This window comes from Macrobrachium nipponense, chromosome 44, assembly GCF_015104395.2.
Source record: "Macrobrachium nipponense isolate FS-2020 chromosome 44, ASM1510439v2, whole genome shotgun sequence".
In the NCBI taxonomy this organism is placed as follows: Eukaryota; Metazoa; Arthropoda; class Malacostraca; order Decapoda; family Palaemonidae; genus Macrobrachium; species Macrobrachium nipponense.
In genome coordinates, this window is record NC_087221.1 from 29,882,550 (window position 1) to 29,906,571 (window position 24,022).

Consider the following 24,022-nt stretch of genomic DNA (forward strand, 5'->3'; position numbering starts at 1 on the left):
GATTTTATCTCTCTCTCTCTCTTCCCTGATTTTATCTCTCTCTCTTTTCCCTGATTTTATATTCTCTCTTTTCCCTGATTTTATATTCTCTCTTTATCCTAGACGATTTGTGTCTCTCTCTCTCTCTCTCTCTCTCTCTCCTCTCTCTCGCTCTCTCCTCTCTCTCTCTCTCTCACTTTTCTGATTTCATATTCTCTCATCCTATTTTCCACGCTCTCCTAACACTGGACTCATTGTGCAACAGAGGTTTTTCTTCCTTTCACACCTTTTCAAACTTTCTCAATTTCCCTTCAGCGCTGACTGACCTCATAGGTCCCAATACTCGGCCTTTGGCCAAAATTCTATTTTTAAACCCAACAATCTTGCTGTCTGAGTTAGGATTAGAGTAGGGAGCGACTATTAGGAATATGTATAAGGTATTCATGATATGATATATCACAAGAGGATTTTAAGTATTAGGACAGATAGGAAAGAACATGTCTAGGTCTATCTGAGGGGAGGGTATTCTTTCAAGTGCCAACCAGGCAGAGTACAGACGGCAGGTACAACACTACAAGAGCATCACTACGATCGACGACACCGTCGCAGACGCACCGATGGACATGGTTGTCTCCTCCGTACATGAGAGGCCTAAGGCCACATGGGAGGTCTTCAGTTAACCTCCATACATGAGAGGCCGAGAGCCACATGGGAGGTCTTCAGATTCCCTCCATACATGAGAGGCCGAGAGCCACATGGGAGGTCTTCAGTTTTTCCTCTACTCAGGTGAGGCACATAGCCAGCTGAGAGGAAACAGGTTTGTATCCCTTCCGCACTCAATGAGTTTTGACCTTAGGGTAGAGGTGCAGGGAGTTTTTCCCTCCACATGTGGCAGGCTAGAAGGCCACACATGGGAGATTAGCTTGGACGAGTGACAAATGAACTTGAGACTGACTCGCGTACTCAATTATATTGACTGACAACTAGTACAGTGGAGGGCCGGGCAGATTTGATTCCCCACCTCCAAATTAATGTTGTTAATCGGGCTAGTTCAGGTGTTCAGGGGGTGTATTGCAATATGAAGTTTTTATTGTAAAACTAATATTGTAATACCTACCTGAACACCTGAATGATTCCCACCCTCCTCCCCTCTCATACAGAGTTATTGAGTTATGATTGACGTGAGAGGGCAGGTGTGACCGGCCCGTGAGGGCAGGGCTACTAGCGGTGGGCTGGTAACTAGGTAACGAGGGTGTTTGCCAGGAGATTGGCAACACTGATCGTTTATTTTAACCAAAGATTTGGTAAATTTTTAATAAATGATGGTTCGGGCTGGTAAGTGACCAGGGCTAGTTCAGGTGTTCAGGTAGGTATTACAATATTAGTTTTACAATAAAAACTTCATATATATATATATATATATATATATATATATTTATTTTACTTCTTAGCCCTCATGGTATGGTCAATATGGTCTAGTCACGTCGTGGTCTCACCCCTGTTGACAGATCATCTGGAGTGCACCAGCTATATAGGTCTCTACCTCGCTGGCAACTCTAGTAGCACAAGCAGACTTACGTGGCAGTAACCACGAAGCCAGCTATGCTAACAGGTGGAACCAAGATGTAAATCATCTGCATGCATTTGTTTCCCAAAATCCTTCTATTCTGTCCCTTCCCACCTCCAACGGTGGGATTCAGCTATATATATATCTGACAGGTAAGTCAGATATATATATGATACAATAAAGTTTGTTCATACTTACCTGGCAGATATATATAATCAAGTACCCACCCACCTCCCCTCAGGGGACAGTGGAAATAAAATTATGAATAGAAAATGGGAATGGTTCCTGATACCCGCCTCCCAGCGGCGGGAATGAGTACTAACCACCTGGCCAACCACTGCGTGTGTCGGAAGTTTTTTAAATTCTTTCGGACTTCAGAAAATACAGCTATATATATATCTGCCAGGTAAGTATGAACAAACTTTATTGTATCATAACAATATCATTTCAATAATAATGGATCAAGAGATGGAGCTTTCGCTGCGCCCCCTAGTCGTCCGTTGAGTGTAAGTGCGGCGGATTTCGCTCCTTCGTGGATGTAGATCCACACGAATTATGTACACAGTGTCGGGGGCGAGAATGCTCCCGAGCCGAACCTTGGGGTTCTGTACGAGGGCAGGAAGAGACGTAGGCCTACAAAGGAGTCGTTGGAAAGCTCTCCAGCGACTCCTTTGGTAATGGATACCTCGTCTTCCTTCTTGCCCCCCGGTCAGCCCCCACGTTTCGCGCCTTCCCCTGCGGGGGGGTTAGCGGAGTCGAGTGTGGAGGAGGGCGCTCGCTACCCGGATGTGCAATTGTACTTGGGGTCTTCCGTCCGCTCTGGGTGGGGTTCATCTTCCCCCAAGCGCGAGGGAACCCCTCTAATTCACCCGACTGTTGCTTCCGCAGGTGTGCCTTCCGCGAAGGACGACCTGGGACAGGTGTGGGAGTTGCTGGGATTGCAGGGAGTGCCGAGCATCCAGGGGCTAATCCAGCGGTTGGCGGGGTCGGCAGTGGTCACGCATGGTGTGGTGACCACTACCACTACAACAATTACGACTCCAGCGTATGGCGTCCCTCCGCACTTGGTCTACACGCCACATGTGACGACCGTGACACCGACAGCCGCGATACAAATGCCTCTCGCTGCCGTGCCAAGGAGGGGCGTGCCACCTTCACCTGGGTTCTTTATGCTGCCGACCCCGGACTTCCGCTGCCCTAAAAGCTCTCCCCTAGACTTGCCTCCTGTACCTAGAATGCAGGTAGCTGCCGACAAGACGCTTGGCTCTCCTGTTGCTCTCTCTGCCGTACCTGTTGCTGGGCCAGCCGCTCATGCCGCTCCCGCTGTGCCAGCCGCTGACGCTCCTGTTGTTCCTGCTGTTCCTGCTCCTGTTCCTGTCGTTCCTGCTCGTGGTGGTGCTGCTCCAGGCTCAGGTCTTTCCGGACAGGTGCAGTCGGGCCCTGTTGCTTCGGCAACTGCCCCGGCTCCGTCCTGGATGGAAGACCTGACGTCTGTCCTGCGAAGCCTGACGAAGAAGAGGAAGGTGTCGTCGTCGTCGTCGTCGTCTTCATTGTCTTCTTTGTCGTCTGCTGCCTCCTCTTCCCCTTCAACTTCCAAGGCTACCAAGCCGAAGAAGAAGAAGGTTGCCTCCTCCCCCCCTAAGAAGGCTCCTTCGGGACCTTCTAAGGGCCCGTCTCGCTCCGGCGATTCGGGGGGCTCTTCTGCTGGTCCTCCTGTTCCCTCGGGAACAGGGCCCGTCTCTCCTTCTGCAAAGAAGAAGAAGACGGGGACCAGAGGAGTACCAGCTTCGGCTGGTACTTCCTCGCCTGGTGTTAGCGGTTCTGCCGCTAAACCAGGATCCGGCTCGGCTTCTCGTTCGCGAGAAGTACCGAGTGCACGGTCTCCTGCGGGAAACCGTGCAGCCAAAGTCTCGACGCCCGAGTTTGCTCGCCATCAAGACCGCGGCACAGAGCAGAAGACTGGCGCCAGGCCAGCGAACGCTCTCGCAGTGACCAGCCGGCAGCTCGGGCTGACGTGACGGTCTCCGACCGGCCACGGGCTGAGGTGAGGAAGAGGTCCCCGCGGCTGTCGGTACCAGCCTTGGCTGGTACCAGCGGCTCGACGCGCCGAGAGGACGCTCACCGGTCTCACCACGACAGTGAGTCTAGCAGGTCGCCTGACCGCCGCTCCCATCGGGACCGGGCGGACAGGGCGACCAGCAGCAGCTCGTCTGACGCTCGGGATTGGGGTCGACGTTCTCAGCCGAGCCACTTGCCTCAGGTGAGCGGCAAGGCCAGGCCTGCAGCTCGATCACCACCGCGGGTTGGGGATCAGCCGCAGCCCTCCAAGCACGCTGGTCCTGCCAGCGAGCGAGGAGGGAGCGTCAGGTCTGCCTCTTCGGTACCTTCAACCTCCTCGGGATACGCCGGGAGGAGCGAGGTATCCAGGAGTGATCGCGAAGGGTGCGCCTCTCCTGATCCCGCTGCGACACCGTACGCACCAGGCACGCTTCTAGGACCGGCCAGGACGTACGCGCAAGTAGCTGGAGGCGACCGTGAGGGGTCTGTCGCTGTTCCTCCTTCTGAAGGAGGAGCGTCTCGGGATCTGTTCTTGCTGGAGGGACTGGACGGTCCTACTCCTCAAGATGCAGTTACTCCCGAGATTCAGAGGAACTTTGCTGAGGTCATTAAGCTGATTCGTCAGCATAATGACCTTGGGGAAGGATTGCCGCTACCACCTTCTGAGCCCACGTCCCGGCTAGAGGGAACCCAAGATGACGGTGGGTTTGCCGCGATCAGAGCTTGCTGACTCGGTCCTGGACCAAGTGGAGAATCTCGTCTCAGGGCGAGAGGACTCGCTGAAGTCTGGTCGGTCTTCCAAGCTGCTTCCACCTCCTCTACAGCGTCAGAGGCGTTTTTACGTACCATCGGAAGATCCGATACCGCCTAAACAGGTTAACCCGGAGTTAGCTAGGCTGACTCCAGGTGTGTCCCTGCAGCAGCTCCTGTCGGAGAACCTCTGGTTCTCGCAGCAGGAGGCACTCGCCCTGGAATCTACCGCTATGGCAGCATTCCAGGCAGTCTCTTGGTTGGATCTGTGGTCCCTCACAGTATCCAAAGTCGCAGCCGGCTCTGGGAGCTCTGCTCTCGAAGACGACCCGGCGTTCAGGAGACTGTGCCAGTCTGGAGGTAGAGCCATCTCTTACCTCGCCCATCAGACTGCTAACCGGTGGGCCAACTTGGTTCTTCGTCGTAGGGACGCAGTCCTTACCCGAGTGACCAAGGGGGCTGGGCGTGAGGCGGCACTCGGTCTTCGTAACGGACCAATTAGGAGTTCCACCGCTCTCTTTCCTGGAGAGATGGTGGACGCTGCGGTGGAGAGGCGGCGCACTGATGACAGTGACCGCCTGGTTCACCAGGCAGTCTCGAAGGTTTCTGGGCAATCTCGAGTAACTGCGGCTAAGCCTAAGAGTTTAGCTGGCGCTTCCTCGGCTGCTAAGACGGTTGCCCCGTCTAAGCCCCGTGTGAAGACTCCTGTTGCTTCGACTTCTGCGAAAGGAGGCCGTAACCAGCCCTCCTCCCAGACCTCCTTTCCCCGAGGAGGTGGTGGGAAGAAGTTGAAGCGAGGTGGGAAACGCTAGGGACGGCGTTCCCCCTCAACTGCTGCCGGAAGTGGGGGGGTGCCTGGTGAGCCAATGGGCAACTTGGCAGTGCTACGGCGCCGAGACCTGGATAGTAGACGTCCTTCGGGAGGGATATCTACTACCCTTCGAATCTCGGCCACCCCTCATCTCCAACCCGGTCCATCTGCAAACCTATGTCCGGGGTTCATCAAAGGACAACGCTCTTCGACAGGAGATCAAGACCATGCTGACGAAACGAGCTGTAGAAATCGTAGAGGATCAGTCACCGGGCTTTTACAGCTGCCTTTTCCTGGTGGAGAAGGCAACGGGGGGCTGGCGTCCGGTGATAGACCTCTCTCCCCTGAACCGTTTCGTTCGCAAGACTCGGTTCACGATGGAGTCGGCACGATCCGTGCTCGACTCTATCAGGGGGAACGATTTCATGCTTTCAGTGGACCTGAAGGACGCTTATTTTCAAATACCCATCCATCAGTCCTCCAGAAAGTACCTCTGCTTCATCTTCGACGGGATGGTGTACCAATTCAGGGCACTTTGCTTCGGTCTGTCAACCGCCCCACAGGTGTTCACGCGAGTGTTCACTCTGGTGTCTGCTTGGGCCCATTCGCGCGGGATATGTCTTCTGAGGTATCTCGACGATTGGCTGGTCCTGGCGAGCTCCCGCTCACAGTTGCTGCAGGACAGAGATCGACTCCTCAAGTTTTGTCGCGATCTGGGGATTGTGATAAACTACGAGAAGTCCGATCTCGAACCCAAGCAGAAGATGAAGTACCTGGGTATGCTGATTGACACGGTAGCAGGGCAAGTCTTTCCCGCAGACTTGCGGATCAGCAAATTCAGGGAGGCAGCCGGCCGGTTCCTGTCTCGGCAGGAACAGGCAGCTCAGCAATGGCAAGTCGTGATCGGCCACCTGTCGTCACTCGAGAAGTTAGTCCCTCACGGGCGTCTTCACCTGCGGTCTCTCCAGTGGAGGCTAAGGGAGAGTTGGTCTCAGGCAAAGGATCCACCTTACTTCCCCGTGGCTCTCACGGAGAAGGTGAGGCAGGACCTACCCTGGTGGCTCGACGACAGGAACCTCTTAAGAGGAGTGCCCATCCGCACTCCCCCCCCCCGGAGATGTTGCTGTTCTCAGACGCATCGACCGAGGGATGGGACGCACACCTGGAGGAGTTGCTGGCTGCAGGTGTGTGGGACCATCACGACAAGCACCTTCACATCAATGTCCTGGAACTCAAGGCGGCGTTCTACGCTCTCCAAGAATTCCAGGACCGCTTGGTGGGACACTCGGTGGTGTTGATGTGCGACAACACCACAGTAGTGGCTTACGTCAACAAACAGGGGGGCCTAGTGTCTATCCCGCTACACCAGTTGACCGTGCAGGTGCACGAGTGGACCGCGGCTCACTCAATAGAGCTGTCAGCACGCTACATTCCAGGCAAGAGGAATGTAGTAGCAGACAAGCTCAGCCGTCGGGATCAGGTGATAGGAACCGAGTGGTCTCTACACCCAGATGTGGCGGAAAGGCTCTTCAACCTGTGGGGGCGACCGGTCGTAGACCTGTTCGCTACCCGGCACAACAGAAAACTTCAGGTTTTCTTTTCAGCCGTGCCGGACCCATGGGCAGCTGCAGAGGACGCTCTCCAACACCCCTGGGACAACCTCTTCGTCTACGCCTTTCCTCCCTTCTGTCTAATTCGGAAAGTGATCAGCCGAGCGCTGACCACCCCGAATCTCAGGATGATCCTGGTGGCTCTCAAACGACCTCAGGCCGTTTGGTATCCGGACCTGCTGGCTCTTCTTGCGGAAGCACCGAGAGAGCTGCCCCATTGGCACAACCTTCTAGCCCAGCCACACATAGAACAGTACCACCAAGCAGTCCAGTCCCTTCAACTTCACGGCTGGCTGTTATCCCACCATCTCTTGCGAACGAGAGGCTTTTCTCGTAGCGCAGCAACAGAGATGGCTGGACACGTCCGACAGTCCTCTGCAGCTGTGTACCAGGGGAAGTGGGCCGTCTTCTGTGGTTGGTGTCGTAGACGGGGTCTGTCTCCTCTCAGAGCCACTCTTCAGCAGGTAGCGGATTTCCTAGTTTTTCTTCGCCGAGAGAAGCTCCTCTCAGTACCCACAGTCAAGGGATACAGAGCCGCCCTGGCCCTGGTCCTAAAACTGAGGGGACTGGATATCTCGAATTCGTTCGAGATTTCCTTGCTTATGAGGAGCTTCGAAAGGTCTTGCCCACCCAGGGAACTCAGGCCCCCTGCGTGGGACGTGACTCTCGTCCTTAGGAGTTTGACTCGAAGACCCTTCAAGCCACTCCGAAAGTCGTCAGACAGGGATCTGACCCTCAAGACCCTCTTCTTGCTGGCATCGGCGAAGAGAGTAGGGGAACTTCATGGTATGTCTTTCGATGTTAAACACACCAGGGGCTGGGGATCTGTGACGCTCGATTTCGTCCCGAACTTCATAGCTAAGACTCAGAATCCGTCGATCCCTGACGACAGGTTCGAGTCTTTCACGATCCCCTCCCTAATGGACTTCACCGATAACGATGCGGATGAGATGCTGCTTTGTCCTGTGAGGGCGCTACGGCGCTATCTGAAGAGAACTCGACACCTCAGGCCTGAGTGTCGACGCCTCCTCGTTAGCACTGGGGTTACCAAGAAAGAAGTATCCAAGAACACGCTTTCTTTCTGGCTGCGTGAGGTGATCAGGAGAGCATACGAGGCTGATGGTAGTGACGACATCTGTACGCTCCGTCCGAGAGCCCCCGAAGTCAGAGGTATTGGACCCTCCTTAGCGTTCCGTAAGAACTTCTCCGTGGCGCAGGTCCTGAAGGCAGGTGTTTGGGCCAACCAGACCACCTTCACGTCCTTCTACCTTCGGGATATTGCCCACAAGTCCTTGGATACTTTTTTGTTTTTCCTTGGGACCTGTGGTGGCTGCTCTCTTAACACGTTGTGTAAGCTTACCCAGCACCCGAGCAGGCAGAACAGCATCGATTCCTGGTATGACTGGGAGAATGAATGTGCGAATGAGAGTGTGACTGGCTTCTCTTCACCATCTTTCTCTACCTCTACCTGTGGGCAGAGGGACAACGGTCGTCACCATGCTGGAAAGGAGTTCTGATGCAGGTAAGCTACTCGACCGAGGCTCCATCCTATCCCTTTCATTAGGGATAGGAGCGTATATCCACCACCTCCTACAATAGGGGGGAAGTGGATGCCTACATGAGACAAACCCATGACTTTATATTTGCTCCTGTACAGGAACAAGTTCCTTACAATGCTGGTACGAAGAGATACGCTTGCCTCTCTCTTAGTACTCGGCCCAGAGTCTGACCATTGATCCTGCGGTGCACACCCCGATCATTGGACAGAGGCTTGGATCCCTCCCTCGTCTTACGACCAGGGAGGCATTCCATGGATGGACGAACACCAGTCTGTTCATCAAAAGACTTCAGATTCCTCCCCACCAAGAAGTGAGTCTTCCTATTGTTAGAGGACCGATGGTTTGTATTACGTATCGGAACAAATGACAAATTGTCGAAAATTGCATTTGTTCATGACACTTACCTGCCAAGATTATATATATAATAGCTGTATTCTCTGACGACCGACAGAATTTTTCGAAAAAAAACTCCCGGCAAACGCAGTGGTCGGCTGAGGTGGTTAGTACCCATTCCCGCCGCTGGGAGGCTGGATACCGGGAACCATTCCCATTTTCTATTCAGATTTTTCTTTTTTCTGTCGCCGGTCGGTAAAACATCTGTTTACAGACCTCCGCTTAGGATTTCGAAAACTTCATTTGTCACTTGAGTATTTGGATTGTGTCTTTTGGTTTCGGACTTGGCTTAGTGATTTGGCATACGCTATTGTGGTTTGGATTTGATTTTGGCTTTGATTTTTCTTAGAATTGAGATGTATGGATCTAGTTTCTACTAGTTTCAGAGTGTGTGGTGTAGAAGAATGTAAGGTGAGGCTACCAAAAGCCTCGGTAGATCCTACCACAGTGTGTGTGAATTTTAGAGGGCATGTTTGCTTGGTTGGATGATAGGTGCAAAGAATGTGAAGGGTTAACTGATGTTGAATGGAAGGCGTATGAATCTTACACTAGTAGACTTGAGCGTGACAGAATTAGGAGGTCTTCCTCCAGGAGTGGCTTCTGTTAAAAAGTCAAAGTAAAGTTGCTCAATCTAACATAAATGTAGAACATGTTACGCATAACCCTATAATTTTCTCCTTCAGATAAAGGAAGTGATTGTTACCGAAGGGAATGCCCTTTCTACCATTTTAGAATCGATTCGGAACCTTGAATCGAAAATGAAAGTGCTACAATCTAATGTGGAAAAGTGTATGATAATGTTAGTGCCCCTAGTGAAGTGGGGAGGGGGCGTCAGATCGGTCCTATAAATGCCTCCAGGTTGAGAACCTCTGTCGGACTCCCAGAACACAGGGACCTGGACATGTCGAAGGCCGAAGGAGGGTTATCGGGAATTAAACACCGTCTGGCGTCCCTTCGGCAGATCCTGAAGACGCATCCCAGGCTGCCAAAGATCGCGCGCAAGCTCGAACCTTGAAGGAATGCTTCTCTTCCTCCGAGACGTCCTCACCTCACCGTGGGTGGGAATCTCGGAAGACCTCTCCGACTGAGAGTGGTAAGGAAGAAGTAAGGTGTCGCACTGGCGGCCATCGTCTTTCTCGCCCTCTTAGGAAAGGTCTTACGGAAGAGTACAGCAGCCTCTCCAATTGAGAGTGGTAAGGAAGACGTAAGACGTCGCACTGGCGGTCCATCGTCTTTCTCGCCCTCTTAGGAAAGGTATGATGGAAGAGGACGCTTCATCGGGAGATCGAGAGCGTCCTCCGCCTAGATTTACGCTTAGGTCTTCTCCGGAAGACTTCGAAGACAGTATCCCACACAAGAGATTTAGGACGCTTTCTGAGCGTCCTGATTCAAGTCCGGAGAGAAGGTAGAAGGCGTCCCCTCGCCCATCTTCTTCTCAAAGGTTCATTCCATCATATGGTTCTTGCACCATCAAAAAAAGACCCTCGAAGCGATTCGTCAACAGTGGATGCGTTTTCGTTTCCAAGCCAAAGAAGAAAGATCACGTATTCGTAAAAAAAGATCTATAAGCTACCCGTCAAGAAATCTAGACGTTCTCCTGCGGCTTCTCTTCGTTCTTCGTCATCTTCTGATTCGTCGCCTTCTAGACCTCATCGACTCAATCAGGAACGCGCAAGCGGTCCTGCTGAGAGAGTCTCTAGAAGTATTGGCGGTAAAGAAAAAGACAATAGGTGCCGCACAGGCGGCCGTCGTCTTTTCCAAGAGTCAAAGAACGTTCAGAAGGATCGCTCAGAAATAGAATTGGGAGGAGTTGATCTTGGCTTACAGGAAGAGAATATTCAACAAAAGAAACGCTTTGCTAACCAGGTACGCTCGTAAGGACGCTTCTCGGGACGCTCGGTGTCGTAAACGTCGGCTGGAGAGACTTCAGACGCCCGATATTAGTTCAGAAGGGGGGGGGGGAAGGATATGAAGATGCATATGAGGACACTTTTGAGGACACAAGGCGTATTACAACTCAAGGGACCGTTTTTTAAAGGAGTGTTTTACCATGACGTCCATCACGTCAGGACGTAAATGAGGACGCGAGGCTTAGTGCTAGTAAGGACGCTCGTCGTCCGTCATATCAGGACGCGTTCCAGGACGCAAATGAGGACACTTTCCAGGACGCCAATGAGGACGCTTTTGAGGGCGCTAGGCGTCCGATGCATAAAGTCACCCTGGGAAGAACAAAAGAACAGGTCGCTAGTCAGAAGGTTAAGCGCCATATGCTTCAAGGTAGTAGAAACTACAATATGAGTGCTCGTCAAGAGAAATCGTATGAACGTTAGTTTGGAAAATTCGGTAGAGAAAAGTCAAGGTAAGGTTAGGAGAACATAGCAGACTCTCCTCTTCAAAATTGATTTCAAACACAAGACCTACGGTTCGAAAGGAGGTGAAACTTTGGTTTCTTCTTCGTTCAATTCAGAATAAGACTATGTCTCCACCCATTAGAAGATTAAATCGTCAAGCGAGGCTGTTTCGGAGAGGAGGGGATCCTACAACCTCATCCTCTGTGGATTATAACCACTTTGACTCGTCTTTTTAAAAGTGATTTGTTTCCCGAGAAGTTTCGAGCTCCAGTTCCTCTCCCTCCACCTTCGCAAAAACTAACCTCTTCGAAGGCAAGGAAGACTCCAAATTTTGTCAAAATGGCCACCTCGCTCTCGACTAAAAGGGCTTTTAAAAGAATCCATGAATGGATGGAATCCCAAAAAGACAAAGGGCAAGGACTTCTTTTGCACTTCCCCCACAAGGCTTAGTGGAAGATCAGGAATTGCGTACGACAGAAGAGGAAGCAGGTTTAAGAAAAAATCCCCGCTTCCGCACAAGGTATTTCGCCAACTTAGTGGAAGCTCCTAGAAGATCTAACCTGGCATCAGCAAAAGTTCGTGGACAATGTCAGAGATAGATCACCATCTCAAAGGCCTTTACAAAACTTTGGAAAGTTTTTAACTTTCTAGATTGGTGTTTGGGCGTCTTGGATGTTCAGTCTAGAAGCCCAGATTCCATCTCATTGGAGGACTTAGCGAGTATTTTGTCATGCATGGACAGAGCGTAGAGATGGCTCCGACGAACTGGCATCACATTTTGCGTCGGGAGTCCTGAAGAAACGCGCACTCTTCTGTAGCTTCACAGCTAAGTCAGTGTCGCCAGCGCAAAAAAGCAGAATTGTTGTTCGCTCCCCCTTTTTCTGCTCATCTTTTCCACAATTGATGGTAAAGGATTTATCAGTAAATCTCCAAAGAACGAGCGACGCAGGACTTATTGTCTCGGTCTTCGACGTCCTACTGATCAGATGTCTTCAAGAACCCCGCAAGCTTCTAGGAAGAATTATAAGCCCTTTCGTGGAAGAGCCTCTTCAAGAAGCTGCTGCTCGAGGGAGAAGTTTCCCTAGGGGCAGAGCCCCCTCAAAAACCAGGGGAAAGAAATGACTTTTCGGCCCTCCAGACACCGTCGGGGTGAGACTCGCTCTCTTCGCCGAAGCATGGAGGAGACTAAGGAGGGCTCGTAACAATCTTGGTCACTCGAAGTGATCGAGAAAGGTTACAAAATCCCGTTTCTAATCGAAACCGCCATAAGCATAGAACCAATAGACCTTTCGCCCTCTTATCAGGATTCAAAGCAACAGATCTTATTAGACCTTTTGGATCAAATGTTGGAAAAGAGAGCAGTAGAAAGAGTTGTATCACGGAACTCTCCAGGCTTCTACAACAGGCTTTTCCTTGTTATTCCGAAGCACTCGGGAGGATGGAGACCTGTCCTAGATGTAAGCAGGCTGAATCTTTTTGTAAGGAAAATAAAATTCAAGATGGAAACTGCACAGTCAGTTTAGCTTCCCTGAGACCAGGAGATTGGATGGGTGGGTCCTTGGATCTCCAAGATGCCTATTTCCATGTTCCGATACATCCTCGGTCCAGGAAGTTCCTCAGATTCGTTCTGAAGGACAGGTCTTCCAATTCAGAGCTCTCTGTTTCGGGCTGAGAACAGCCCCTATGATATTCACGCTCTGATGCGAATGTACAAGATGGCTTCCATCTCTCGAAGATAAGAGTCTCACTAATTTAGACGATTGGCTGATCCGGTCCACGTCCAAAGGAACAGTGTCTGGAGGACCTCATAACGACATTACAGCTGACGAAGGACCTAGGCCTTCTGGTCAACTTCGAGAAGTCCCATCTGATTCCCACACAGTCCATCGTGTATCTGGGGATTCAGATGGATTCAGTGGCTTTTCAAGCATTTCCATCCATAGAACGTCAGCTAAAATGCTTAAAAGAGAGAAAAGTATTGGTCTTCTTAGAGAAGGAAATATGCTCGGCGAGGGAATGGATGAGTCTGCTGGGGACCATTTCCTCGCTGGAGAAATTTGTTTCTCTGGGAAGGCTGCACCTCAGACAGCTTCAGTTTTTCCTAGCAGACAACTGGAATAACAAGAAAGACCTAGACGAGATTTTGAGAATCCTTCAATCGATCAAAGAGCATTTGAAGTGGTGGTCCGATCCCGTCAAGCTATCGGAAGGGATGTCCCTCAAAGTTCTGAGCCCAGACCTAGTGTTGTTCTCAGACGAGTCCATGACGGGCTGGGGAGCAACACTGGGGAGGAAGAAGTGTCAGGCCTCTGGAGAGGGGAACAGAGGTCCTGGCACATAAACCTCAAGGAGCTAGAGACGATTCGTTTGGCACTTCAATGCTTCGAGTCAAGGATTGTGGGACGAATTGTACAAGTCAACTCGGACAACACCACGGCGCTCGCGTATATCAAAAAACAGGGAGGAACTCTATCTCGTTCCCTGTTCAGGATAACGAGGGAAATCTTACTTTGGGCGAAGCTGAGAAATGTAACGATTCTAACGAGATTCGTTTTTGTACATGAACTTTCCTGTCAGATATATACTTAGCTTATGTCTCTGACGTCACGACAGAATTCAAAACTCGCGGCACACGCGACAGGTAGGTCAGGTGATCTACCTTACCCGCCGCTGGGTGGCGGCTGTAAGAACCAATCTCCCTTTCCAGCCAGAATTTTTCTGTCGCCGGTGACGACTACACCTGTGGTTGTTACCTCCTGACAGCTTTATTCGATTCTCGTTGCCGTGGATTTATTTGGACTGACTTTCGGTGAAGTACCTGATCTTGTTGGCTTGGCATACGCAATTGTGGATTGTTTTTGGATATTGATTTGGATTTTTCTTTGATTTCAAGATGTCTGATTTAGAGGTTAAGAAAGTCTTCATATGTTTAGGGTGTGCTCTATGGATGAATGCAAGTGAGACTACCGGAAAGCTACGGTAGATCCTCACACAGTTTGCTTTAAATGTAGAAAGGGAAAGAATGTTCTTTTGTTAACCCGTGTAATGAGTGTGAGAAGTTGGATGAGGTGAATGGAAAGGCTCTTTCTTCCTACTTGAGGAAGTTAGAGAAAGACAGGGTGAGAAAGGCTTCGTCTAGAAGTTCTAGTAAGTCTCGTATTAGCGAGGTAGAAGAAAATCCTGTTGTAGCATTAGAACCTTCTCCAGTTTCAGCTCCTGCGCCCTGCATCGAACCTAAGGATACGACTATGGAAGTGGCAACCATGAGAGCCACGATCCTTAGCATGGAAAAGAAGATTCGTTCGTTGCAAGGTAAGAGTAGTGAAGGTGAATTGTGCAGTGACCCCAGTGCAGTGGAGGGTGCGTCTGATCGGCTCCTTAATGCTTCCAGGCCTAGACCTCTTCCAGACTCCCAGTCCCAGTGGAGGAGGAAAGTCAACAGCCGCAGGAAGGTTAGGGAGAACTCCCACCGATCAGGCGTCCCCTCGGTAGATCCTGATGTTCGTACCCAGGCTGCCCTTGTTCGCGCGAAGAAGGAGGTATTGCGCCAATGCTTCTCTTCTTCTTCCTCACCTTCGCCTAGAAGAGGATGGAGCGCCTCGGATTCTTCGCGACCGCTGAAGGGAGCCTGGAAGGCTCCTGGCGCCTTTCCTTCCAGCCCGGAAGTTTTTCCAGAAGAGCCGGAAGTAGAGATCAAGAAACCCAGGAGGGAGCAGGAGTTCTCGCCTCATAGTAGGCTTCGAGCCTCTTCTCCGGTGGAGGATTTTGCAAGATCTCCAGCTCGGAATTCTTGGTGGGCTGCAAGCGCAGATTTCGGCTCTGGCGGGCTCCTTGGCAGGAGGAACGCTCGGAAAGACGTCTCTCTCCCTGTCAAGAAGTCTAGGATTCCTTCGCCTGTGTTACCTTCTCAGTCAGAGTCGGCTCTCTCTCCTGTATCAGCGGATGGAAGGAGGCGCTCTTCCCTCGGCAGACGCTTGTCGTCTTCCAGGCGTCAATCGCCCAAGAAGCTTTCTCCTGGTGACTACATCTCTCCAGTAGAAAGGGATCTAGCGCCTAGTAGGCGCTCGTCTAAAGACAGGCGTACAGCCTCGTCTTCTTGCTCCTTTCCGAAGATACTTCAATCTCCGGATAAGAGAGCCTCCTCTTTTATGGATTCGTCAAGAGACAGGATCTCGCCTTTTGTTAGGCGCCTTGAGCCTAGTAGGCGCTACTCCCCAAGTAGACGCTCTCCCGCTCCCAAGCGCGGTGCGGAAGATAGGCGCTTTTCTCCTGATAGGCGCGTCTCTCCTATTAGCCGCTCTGTTCAGGACAGGCGTGTAGAGCCTGAAAGATATGTCTCTTCTGGGAGACTACCTTTTGAAGAGACACACAAGTCTAGATCGAAGTTTGTGGAGCATGGTAGACGCCGGTCACCTAGTAGGCGACCTTCTCCAGGGCTTCGCTCTCCTGTAAGTAGGCGCCAAGAGCCTAGTAGGCGTTCGCCTCATGGTAGGCGCAGCTCGCCTGGCAGCCGCTCTCCTTTGGACAGGCGCATGGATCCTGTTAAGCGCCTTGAGCATAGTAGGCTCTCCTCTCCTAGCAGGCGCTCCCCTTTGGAAGCCCGGGATTCTAGGAGTAGTCTTAAGGATCAAAGAGTACGCACTCATCAGAGTAGGAAGGACTCATTCGAGAGGAGTTCTCCAGAAGCTTTGGCTTCCCCTGATAGGCGCCAGACTGCTACTAGACACTCACTAGACAGAAGCACTTCTTTAGAGAAGTCTAACTGCCCTCGTAAAGAAGCAGAGGGTTCTTTTCAGTGGGATGAAGTTGAACCTTCAGAAGAGGATTTGGTGAAGGACTCTTCAGTTTCGTCCTATAAGATCCTTACAGATCTCCTTCTTCAAGAGTTTTGGAGACTCCCTTACTCCCGTCGCTCCTCCGTCTCCTCTCTCTTTATTCTCGACTTCGAAGAAGACGAAAGTTTCCTCTTGTGTGAGGATGAAGCACCATCTCAATGAAGAAGGCTTTTGAGAGTTTTGGTGATTGGCTGCTTTCTAAGGAGGAGAAAGGGAAGACTGTGTTTTCTTTCCCTCCTTCCAGCTTACGGGCAGACTAGGGTTTTGGTACGAGTCTGGAGAACCCCTAGGTCCTGGGTCTTCCTTCATCGGCGGATGCAGACTTCTCTTCACTGGTGGATGCGCACGACGCTCGGCTCTTTTGTCTGCTAAGACTACCTGGGCTATGAACGAGCTTGACCACCTGTTGAAGGGAATGTTCAGAGTCTTGGAAGTCTTCAACTTCCTTGACTGGTCTTTGGGGGTCTTGGCTAAGAAGACTCAGAACCCAGATGCTATTTCGCCAGATGCTATTTCTAACGTGCATTGATAAAGCAGTTAGAGATGGATCGAGCGAAATAGCCTCCCTGTTTGGAGCAGGGATCCTTAAGAAGAGATCAGTCTTCTGCTCTTTTCTGACAAAGTCTGTATCGCATGCCCAAAGAGCCTCGCTTCTGTATTCGCAGCTCTCGCCTTTGCTATTTCCGAAGAAGATAATCCAGGACATCTCAGGATCTATCTCTGCGAAGGCGACTCAGGACATGCTCGAGCAGTCGGCACGGAAGCCTAGGACCTCCTTCCAGACGAAGACGAAGAAGGAGACTCCAGCTAGACAGGAGCCCTTTCGAGGGGGGCCCTCCTTCTAGAGCCTCTAACCTCGAGAGGTAATAGACCTTTCAAGAGAGGTAGATCCTTCTCATGCTCTTCCAGAGCTAAGAAGTAGGGAAGTAGCCCTCCAAACACCGTAGTAGGTGCCAGGCTTCTAAGATTCTCGGAAGCCTGGGCAAAGAGAGGAGCGGACAACTGGTCCCTCTCGATTATCCGGAAGGATACCGATTCCCTTTACGGAAGAACACCCCGTTGACGACGACTCCGAGGGAGTTTGGTTGGCCAGGTACAGGGATCCCATCATGAGCCTTGCTTTAACACAAGCAGTAAAAACAAAGTTCGAGAAAGAGGCTATAGAGCTAGTGAGCGACCCTTGCTCAGCGGGCTTTTACAACCGCCTGTTTTTCTAGTTCCAAAAGCCTCAGGAGGATGGAGACCGGTTCTGGATGTAAGCGCCCTGAATTTCTTTGTAGAAAGAGGAAGTTCGCCATGGAGACGACATCCTCAGTGTTGGCGCACCCTTCGTCCAGGGGATTGGATGGTGTCCCTAGATCTTCAGGACGCTTACTTCCATGTGCCTATCCATCCTTCTTCAAGGAAATACCTCAGGTTCATGATGGGAGGAAGGATATTCCAGTTCAGGGCCTTGTGTTTCGGCCTTTCAACAGCCCCTCAGGTCTTCACAGGCCTAATGAAAAATGTAGCAAGATGGCTACACTTGGAGGGAGTCAGAGTGTCCCTTTACTTGGACGACTGCTAATCAGAGCCAAGTCGCAGGAATAAAGATGTTTGGAGGACCTACAAAAGACCCTTTTCATGGCAAGTTCGCTGGACTTTTTGGTGAACTTTCAAAAGTCTCAGTTGATCCCAGTCAAGATCGTATCTATCTGGGGATTCGGATGGCTTCTCTGGATTTTCGGGCTTTTCCGTCTCCAGAAAGGATAGCCCGAGGGTCAGAGAAAGTCAAAGCCTTCCTATAGAAAGACGTATGCACAGCGAGGGAGTGGATGGTTTGTTGGGGACACTCCTCCTCGTTGGAGCAATTCCTTTCTCTAGGAAGGTTGCACCTCAGACCTCTCCAGTTCTTTCTACATCGAAAACTGGAGGTGTCGTTCGCAAAACCTAGAGTTCTCCTTCGAGATCTCAAGGGAAATCAAGAAGGACCTCTCTTGGTGGGCCAACCCTCTCAGTTTGCCAGAAGGGATGTCCCTTCATTCGATTCCGAACCCCAACCAAGTGTTGTATTCCGACGCCTCGGAAACAGGTTGGGGAGGCAACGCTCGGCTCAGAGAAGTGTCAGGCACCTGGAAGAAGGACAGGTGACCTGGCACATCAACAAGAAGGAGCTTATGGCTGTTTGGCTAGCTTTGAAAGCTTTCGAGCCCCACGTCCTAGCTTCAGCAGTACAGATCAACTCGGACAACACCACGGCCCTGGCTTACATCAGGAAGCAGGGGGGAACTCACTCTTTCTCCCTGTACGAGACAGCAAAAGAACTTCTGCTCGTGGGCAGAGGAAAGGAAGATTTGTCTCCTTACCAGGTTCGTACAGGAAGAAAAGAACGTCAGAGCAGACCTCCTAAGCAGGAAAGATCAAGTCCTGCCTGCAGAGTGGACTCTTCACGAGGATGTTTGCCAGGACCTGTGGAAGCTTTGGGGCAAGTCCCATATAGACCTCTTCGCCACAGCCAAGAATGCGAGGATAGCCAACTACTGCTCCGTCCGATTTCGGACCCGAGGGCAGTGTCGATAGACGCTTTTCTACTAGATTGGAAGGGTCCTAGACATGTATGCGCTTTTCCTCCATTCAAGATACTGGGAGAGACTCTAAAGAAATTTTGCAGAATCGGAAGGCAGCAAGGATGACGCTGGTAGCCCCGTTCTGGCCGCACAAGTATGGTTCACAGAGGTACTGGAATGGTTAGTAGATCTTCCGAGAACATTACCACAGAGGATCATTCTGCTCAGACAACCCCACTTCGAGAGGTATCACAGAAACCTCCCCCGCTCTAGATCTGACTGGCTTCAGACTGTTTAAAAGTTTGGTCAGAACGAGAGGCTTTTCTGCAAGAGTTGCAACGGCTATCGCAGCAGCAAGAAGCCTTCTACCCTTAGAGTCTACCAATCGAAGTGGGACGTCTTTCGGCGATGGTGTAGGAACCATCACTTTTCCTCTTCCAGTACCTCTGTGACCCCAAATAGCAGACTTCTTACTTTTCCTTAGGAAGAAATGGATTGGCGGTATCAACCCATTAAAGGCTATCGTAGCATGCTGTCTGCAGTGTTTAGGCACAGAAACTTAAACATTTCAGAAGATAAGGACCTTCATGATCTAATAAGATCGTTTGAAACATCCAAGAAGGTTTCTCCAGGGATTCCGAGTTGGAATCTGGATGTAGTGCTACGTTACCTGAGGTCCACTAAGTTCGAACCGCCTCAGTCTGCCTCGTTTAGAGACCTCACGAGGAAGACAATTTTTCTCATGGCATTGGCTTCCGCAAAGAGGGTTAGTGAACTCCATGCACTAGAAGGAAATGTGGGATTCAGAGAGATGCAGCTATCTGTTCATTCCTACCTTTCGTTCTTGGCTAAGAACGAGAACCCTCAAATCCTTGGCCTAGGAGCTTTGCAGTCCAAGGCTTGTCTGCATTAGTAGGCGAGGAAGCAGAGAGGTCGCTTTGCCCAGTACGAAGTTTAAAGTTTTATCTAGAGAAAGAAAAAACTTAAGGGCAATGATGTCAACCTTTGGTGCTCTGTAAGAGATCCAAGGAGGACTCTTTCGAAGAATGCGCTTTCTTTCTTTATCAGAAGCCTGGTGAAAGAAGCGCATGCGATATGTGATGAAAGTCAATTCAAAGTTCTTAAGGTCAAAGCTCATGAGGTAAGAGCTATTGCCACGTCCATTGGCTTTCAACAAAAACATATCCCTGAGTATATTATGAATGCAACATTCTGGCGTTGCAAACTCAGTCTTTGCAAACCACTATCTGAGAGACGTCAAAATTACGTATGAAAAGTGCTTGAGGTTAGGCCCGTACGTATCGGCGGATTCGGTGCTGGGGGCAGGGAGCTGAGACATATCCTTTGTAGTATATATTTCCCCCTTGTTAGGTTGTAAGTTTTTGGTTGTTTGAAAGAACATGCAGGTAGGCATGTTTTCATTTCGTAGTTCTAACAATGATTAGATTGTTAGGTGATCGGGTTATGTTTGAGCTCCTTGCAATGATAGTGGTTAGGTTCTGTCATATAAGTGGGCGAATCCCCGTTGACAGATCCTGCTCGGATTCTATCAAGTAAGCGGATAACCAAATCCCTTTGATAGACCCAAAGAGTCTGTCAGCTGTAGGTCACGCCCTCGCTGAAGCTCTTAAGGCAACGCAGACTCATAGACAGTAACTACGAAGTCTTCTGCCTAAACAGGTAAGAACCAAGGTTGTATTTACATCCTACAACTAGTGTTGTTTTCCCCTTTTTTCCATATTTATATTGCTGTCTCTTTCCCTCCACCAAGGGTGTCAATCAGCTAAGTATATATCTGACAGGAAAAGTTCATGTACAAAAATGTTATTGTTAGTATACAATAAGGTTTGTACAATATACTTACCGCAGATATATACGATTGATGGCCCGCCCCCCAGCCTCCCTCAGGAGACAGGTGGAAGGAAAAATTCTGGCTGGAAAGGGAGATTGGTTCTTACAGCCGCCACCCCAGCGCGGGTAAGGTAGATCACCTGACCTACCTGTCGCGTGTGCCGCGAGTTTTGAATTCTGTCGTGACGTCAGAGACGTAAGCTAAGTATATATCTGCCAGGTAAGTATGTACAAAACCTTATTGTATACTAACAATAACATTTCAGGACAGCAGAACGTTCGTGCGGATCTCCTCAGCCGTCAACATCAAATGCTTCCAAACGAATGGACTCTCCATCCAGAGATTTGCAAGGAGTTATGGAAACTTTGGGGACGCCCACTGGTAGACCTCTTCGCGACAGCAAAAACGAAGAGGCTTCCTATTTACTGCTCTCCGGTTCTAGACCCAGGAGCAATAGCAATAGACACCATGCTTTGGAATTGGAAGGGGATGGATCTCTACGCCTTTCCTCCATTTCAAACTCCTGGGGGAGGGAAGGTAATAAGGAAGTTTGAGGCGTCGGAAGGAGTAAGAATGACGTTGATCGCCCCCTTTTGGCCTGCAAGCGACTGGTTCACAGAGGCCATGTCATTTCTGGTAGATTTCCCAAGGACACTTCCAGAAAAAATCGATCTACTCAGACAGCCCCACTTCGAGAGTATCACGGAAACCTCCTCCGCTCTGAGTCTGACTGCATTTCAGACTATCCAAAAGTTGGCCAGAGCGAGAGGTTTTTCAAGATCGGTGGCAAGAAAGCTATTGCCAGCGCTAGAAGAACATCTTCCCAAGCTGTCTACCAATCGAAGTGGGCTGTCTTCAGAAGTTGGTGTAGAAGGCAAAATATTTCCTCCTCCACGACCTCTGTGAGCCAGATTGCTGATTTCCTCTTACATCTTAGAAATATAGACAACTTTCAGTGTCAACGATTAAGGCTACAAAGTATGCTGTCACGGTCCTTCGACACAGAGGCTTGGATTTATCAAATGATAAAGATCTTCACGATCTATTGAGGTCCTTTGAAACATCAAAAGTTCCGCGAGACGATTCCCTCATGGAATTTAGATGTTGTCTTAAAGTTTTTAATGTCAGCCCCATTTGAGCCTATGCACGCTGCCTCTTTGAAAGATGTAACTAGGAAAGCTATTTTCCTAACCGCTTTGGCAACAGCTAAGAGGGTTAGCGAAATCCAAGCTATGAGTAAACATGTGGGTTCAGAGAACACAATGCGGTGGTGTTCGCTGAGCCCCTCGTTCTTAGCGAAGAACGAAAACCCATCCAACCCTGGCCTAAAAGCTTTGATATCAAGGGGTTATTAGAGTTCGTCGGACGAGAGCCGGAGAGACTTTCGTGCCCTGTCAGAGCTCTCAAATTTATCTGGAAAAGACCAAACAATGTAGAGGCCCGTCAGACAACCTGTGGTGTTCGGTCAAGAGGCCGGAATTACCAATGTCTAAGAACGCACTGGCGTTCTTCTTGAGAAACACATCAGAAGCTCATTCGTCCTGCACGGATGTGATCTTAAACTGCTAAAAGTTAATGCTCACGAGGTTAGAGCGGTAGCTACTTCGGTGGCTTTTCAGAAAAATATGGCACTCAGTGATATCCTGGGTGCCACATTTTGGTGAAGCAACTCTGTGTTTGCTTCACACTACCTCAGAGATGTGAAGCGACATATGAGAATTGCTACTCGCTTGGACCATACATTTCCGCGGATACAGTATTGGGGACGAGAAGCAATACGAACCCCATCCTTTAGAAAATGGATGTGTGCGATTTTAATTATGGGTTTGTTTTTTTACGGTCGTAGGGTTGGCCGCTTGAGGCGGTCTTCCATTTAATTAGCCTGAAAGTTATGGGACTAACTTTAGTGAGGCTAGGCTAGGTGGTATTTATTATGCTTCGTTGTCTTCAGTATGGTCAGTATGGTCTAGTCACATTGTGGTCACGCTCCCGTTGACAGATCATCTAGAACTATCCAGCTATACAGGTCACTACCTTGCTGGAAATTCTAGTTAAGCAGAAGCAGGCTTGGGTGACAGTAATCACGAAGTCAGCTATGCTAACATGTAGGGAACCAAGATGTCAATCATCTGCATGTGAAATGTTTCCAAAATCCTTCTATTCTGTCCCTTCCCACCTCCAATGGTGGGATTCAGCTATATATATATCTGGCAGGTAAGTGTCATGAACAAAATGATATTGTCATGATACAATAAAGTTTGTTCATACTTACCTGACAGATATATATAATCAAGTACCCACCCACCTCCCCTCAGGGGACAGTGGTAAAGAAAATCTGAATAGAAAATGGGAATGGTTCCCGGTATCCGCCTCCCAGCGGCGGGAATGGGTACTAACCACCTAGCCGACCACTGCGTTTGCCGGGAGTTTCGAAATTCTGTCGGTCGTCAGAGAATACAGCTATACAGGTAGTGACCGACTTACGACCGCAATTGGTTCTGCAAAACAAGTCGTAACTCGATTTGGACGCATGTCGAGTCTGCTAAATTACCGTAGAGTTTATCGTACATATACATATTGTGTAATGATATTGACATCATCTGAAAGTCATATTTTATCAACATTTTCTTAGATTATTACTTATATTATCATATTTAAGTCATAATTCATTATTATTTAACATTCATTATCATTAAAACCATTGTATTACCATTCTTAGTGCATATTCTTACTGTCATATATGTATTACGATAGTACTTTACGATACCCTTTCACAAGTTCATATACGTATGTAAAAATTCAACCCCTTCTTTAGCTAGTATATTTTGCTGTCTTTTTCTTTAGAATGTGTATTATATTTCCTAGTTATGATTTCTTTACATTTTTGTAGCATGTGTAACATCTCACACATAGGTATAAAAAATATAAATAATCATAACTAGGAAATACAAAGAAGTCTAAAGAAAACAAAGATAGCAAAATAAATTAACTAAAGAAAAGGTTGAACCTACAAACGTAGCAATATGAAACAGTGTGATGTGTGGAGAACGGGTACGTCTGACGACTTTGACAAACGTTAACAGTAAGGCGTAGTAATGACGTGTACATTACTACGCTTACTGTTAACGTTTGTCAAGTCGTCAGACGAACCCATTCTCCACACATCACACTGTTTCATATTGCTACGTTTGTATGGTTCAACCTTTTCTTTAGTTTCATTGTACGTATTTCCTAGTTATGATTATTTTTATACCATTTATATCGTCTCTTTACACGACATTACTACTCCTTGCTGTTACATTCGCCAAACGTTTGTCCAAACTGTTTCTCCTCGCATCATACTGTTTCATAATGCTTCGGTTGTCACGTTCATATAAAAATTCATCTTTTTTTTTTTTAGTTAATTTACTTATTGTATTTCCTAGTTATGATTTCTTGGAATTTTTTATACCATTTGTAACGTCTCTCTACGTACTGTTTACATTCGGCAAACGTTTGTCCAAACTGTTTTTTCTCCTCGCATAATACTGTTTCATAATGCTTCGGTTGTCACGTTCATATAAAATTCATCCTTTTTTTTTTTTAGTTAATTTACTTATTGTATTTCCTAGTTTTGATTTTTTGGAATTTTTTATACCATTTGTAACGTCTCTCTACGTACTGTTACATTCGCCAAACGTTTGTCCAACTGTTTCTCCACGCATCATACTG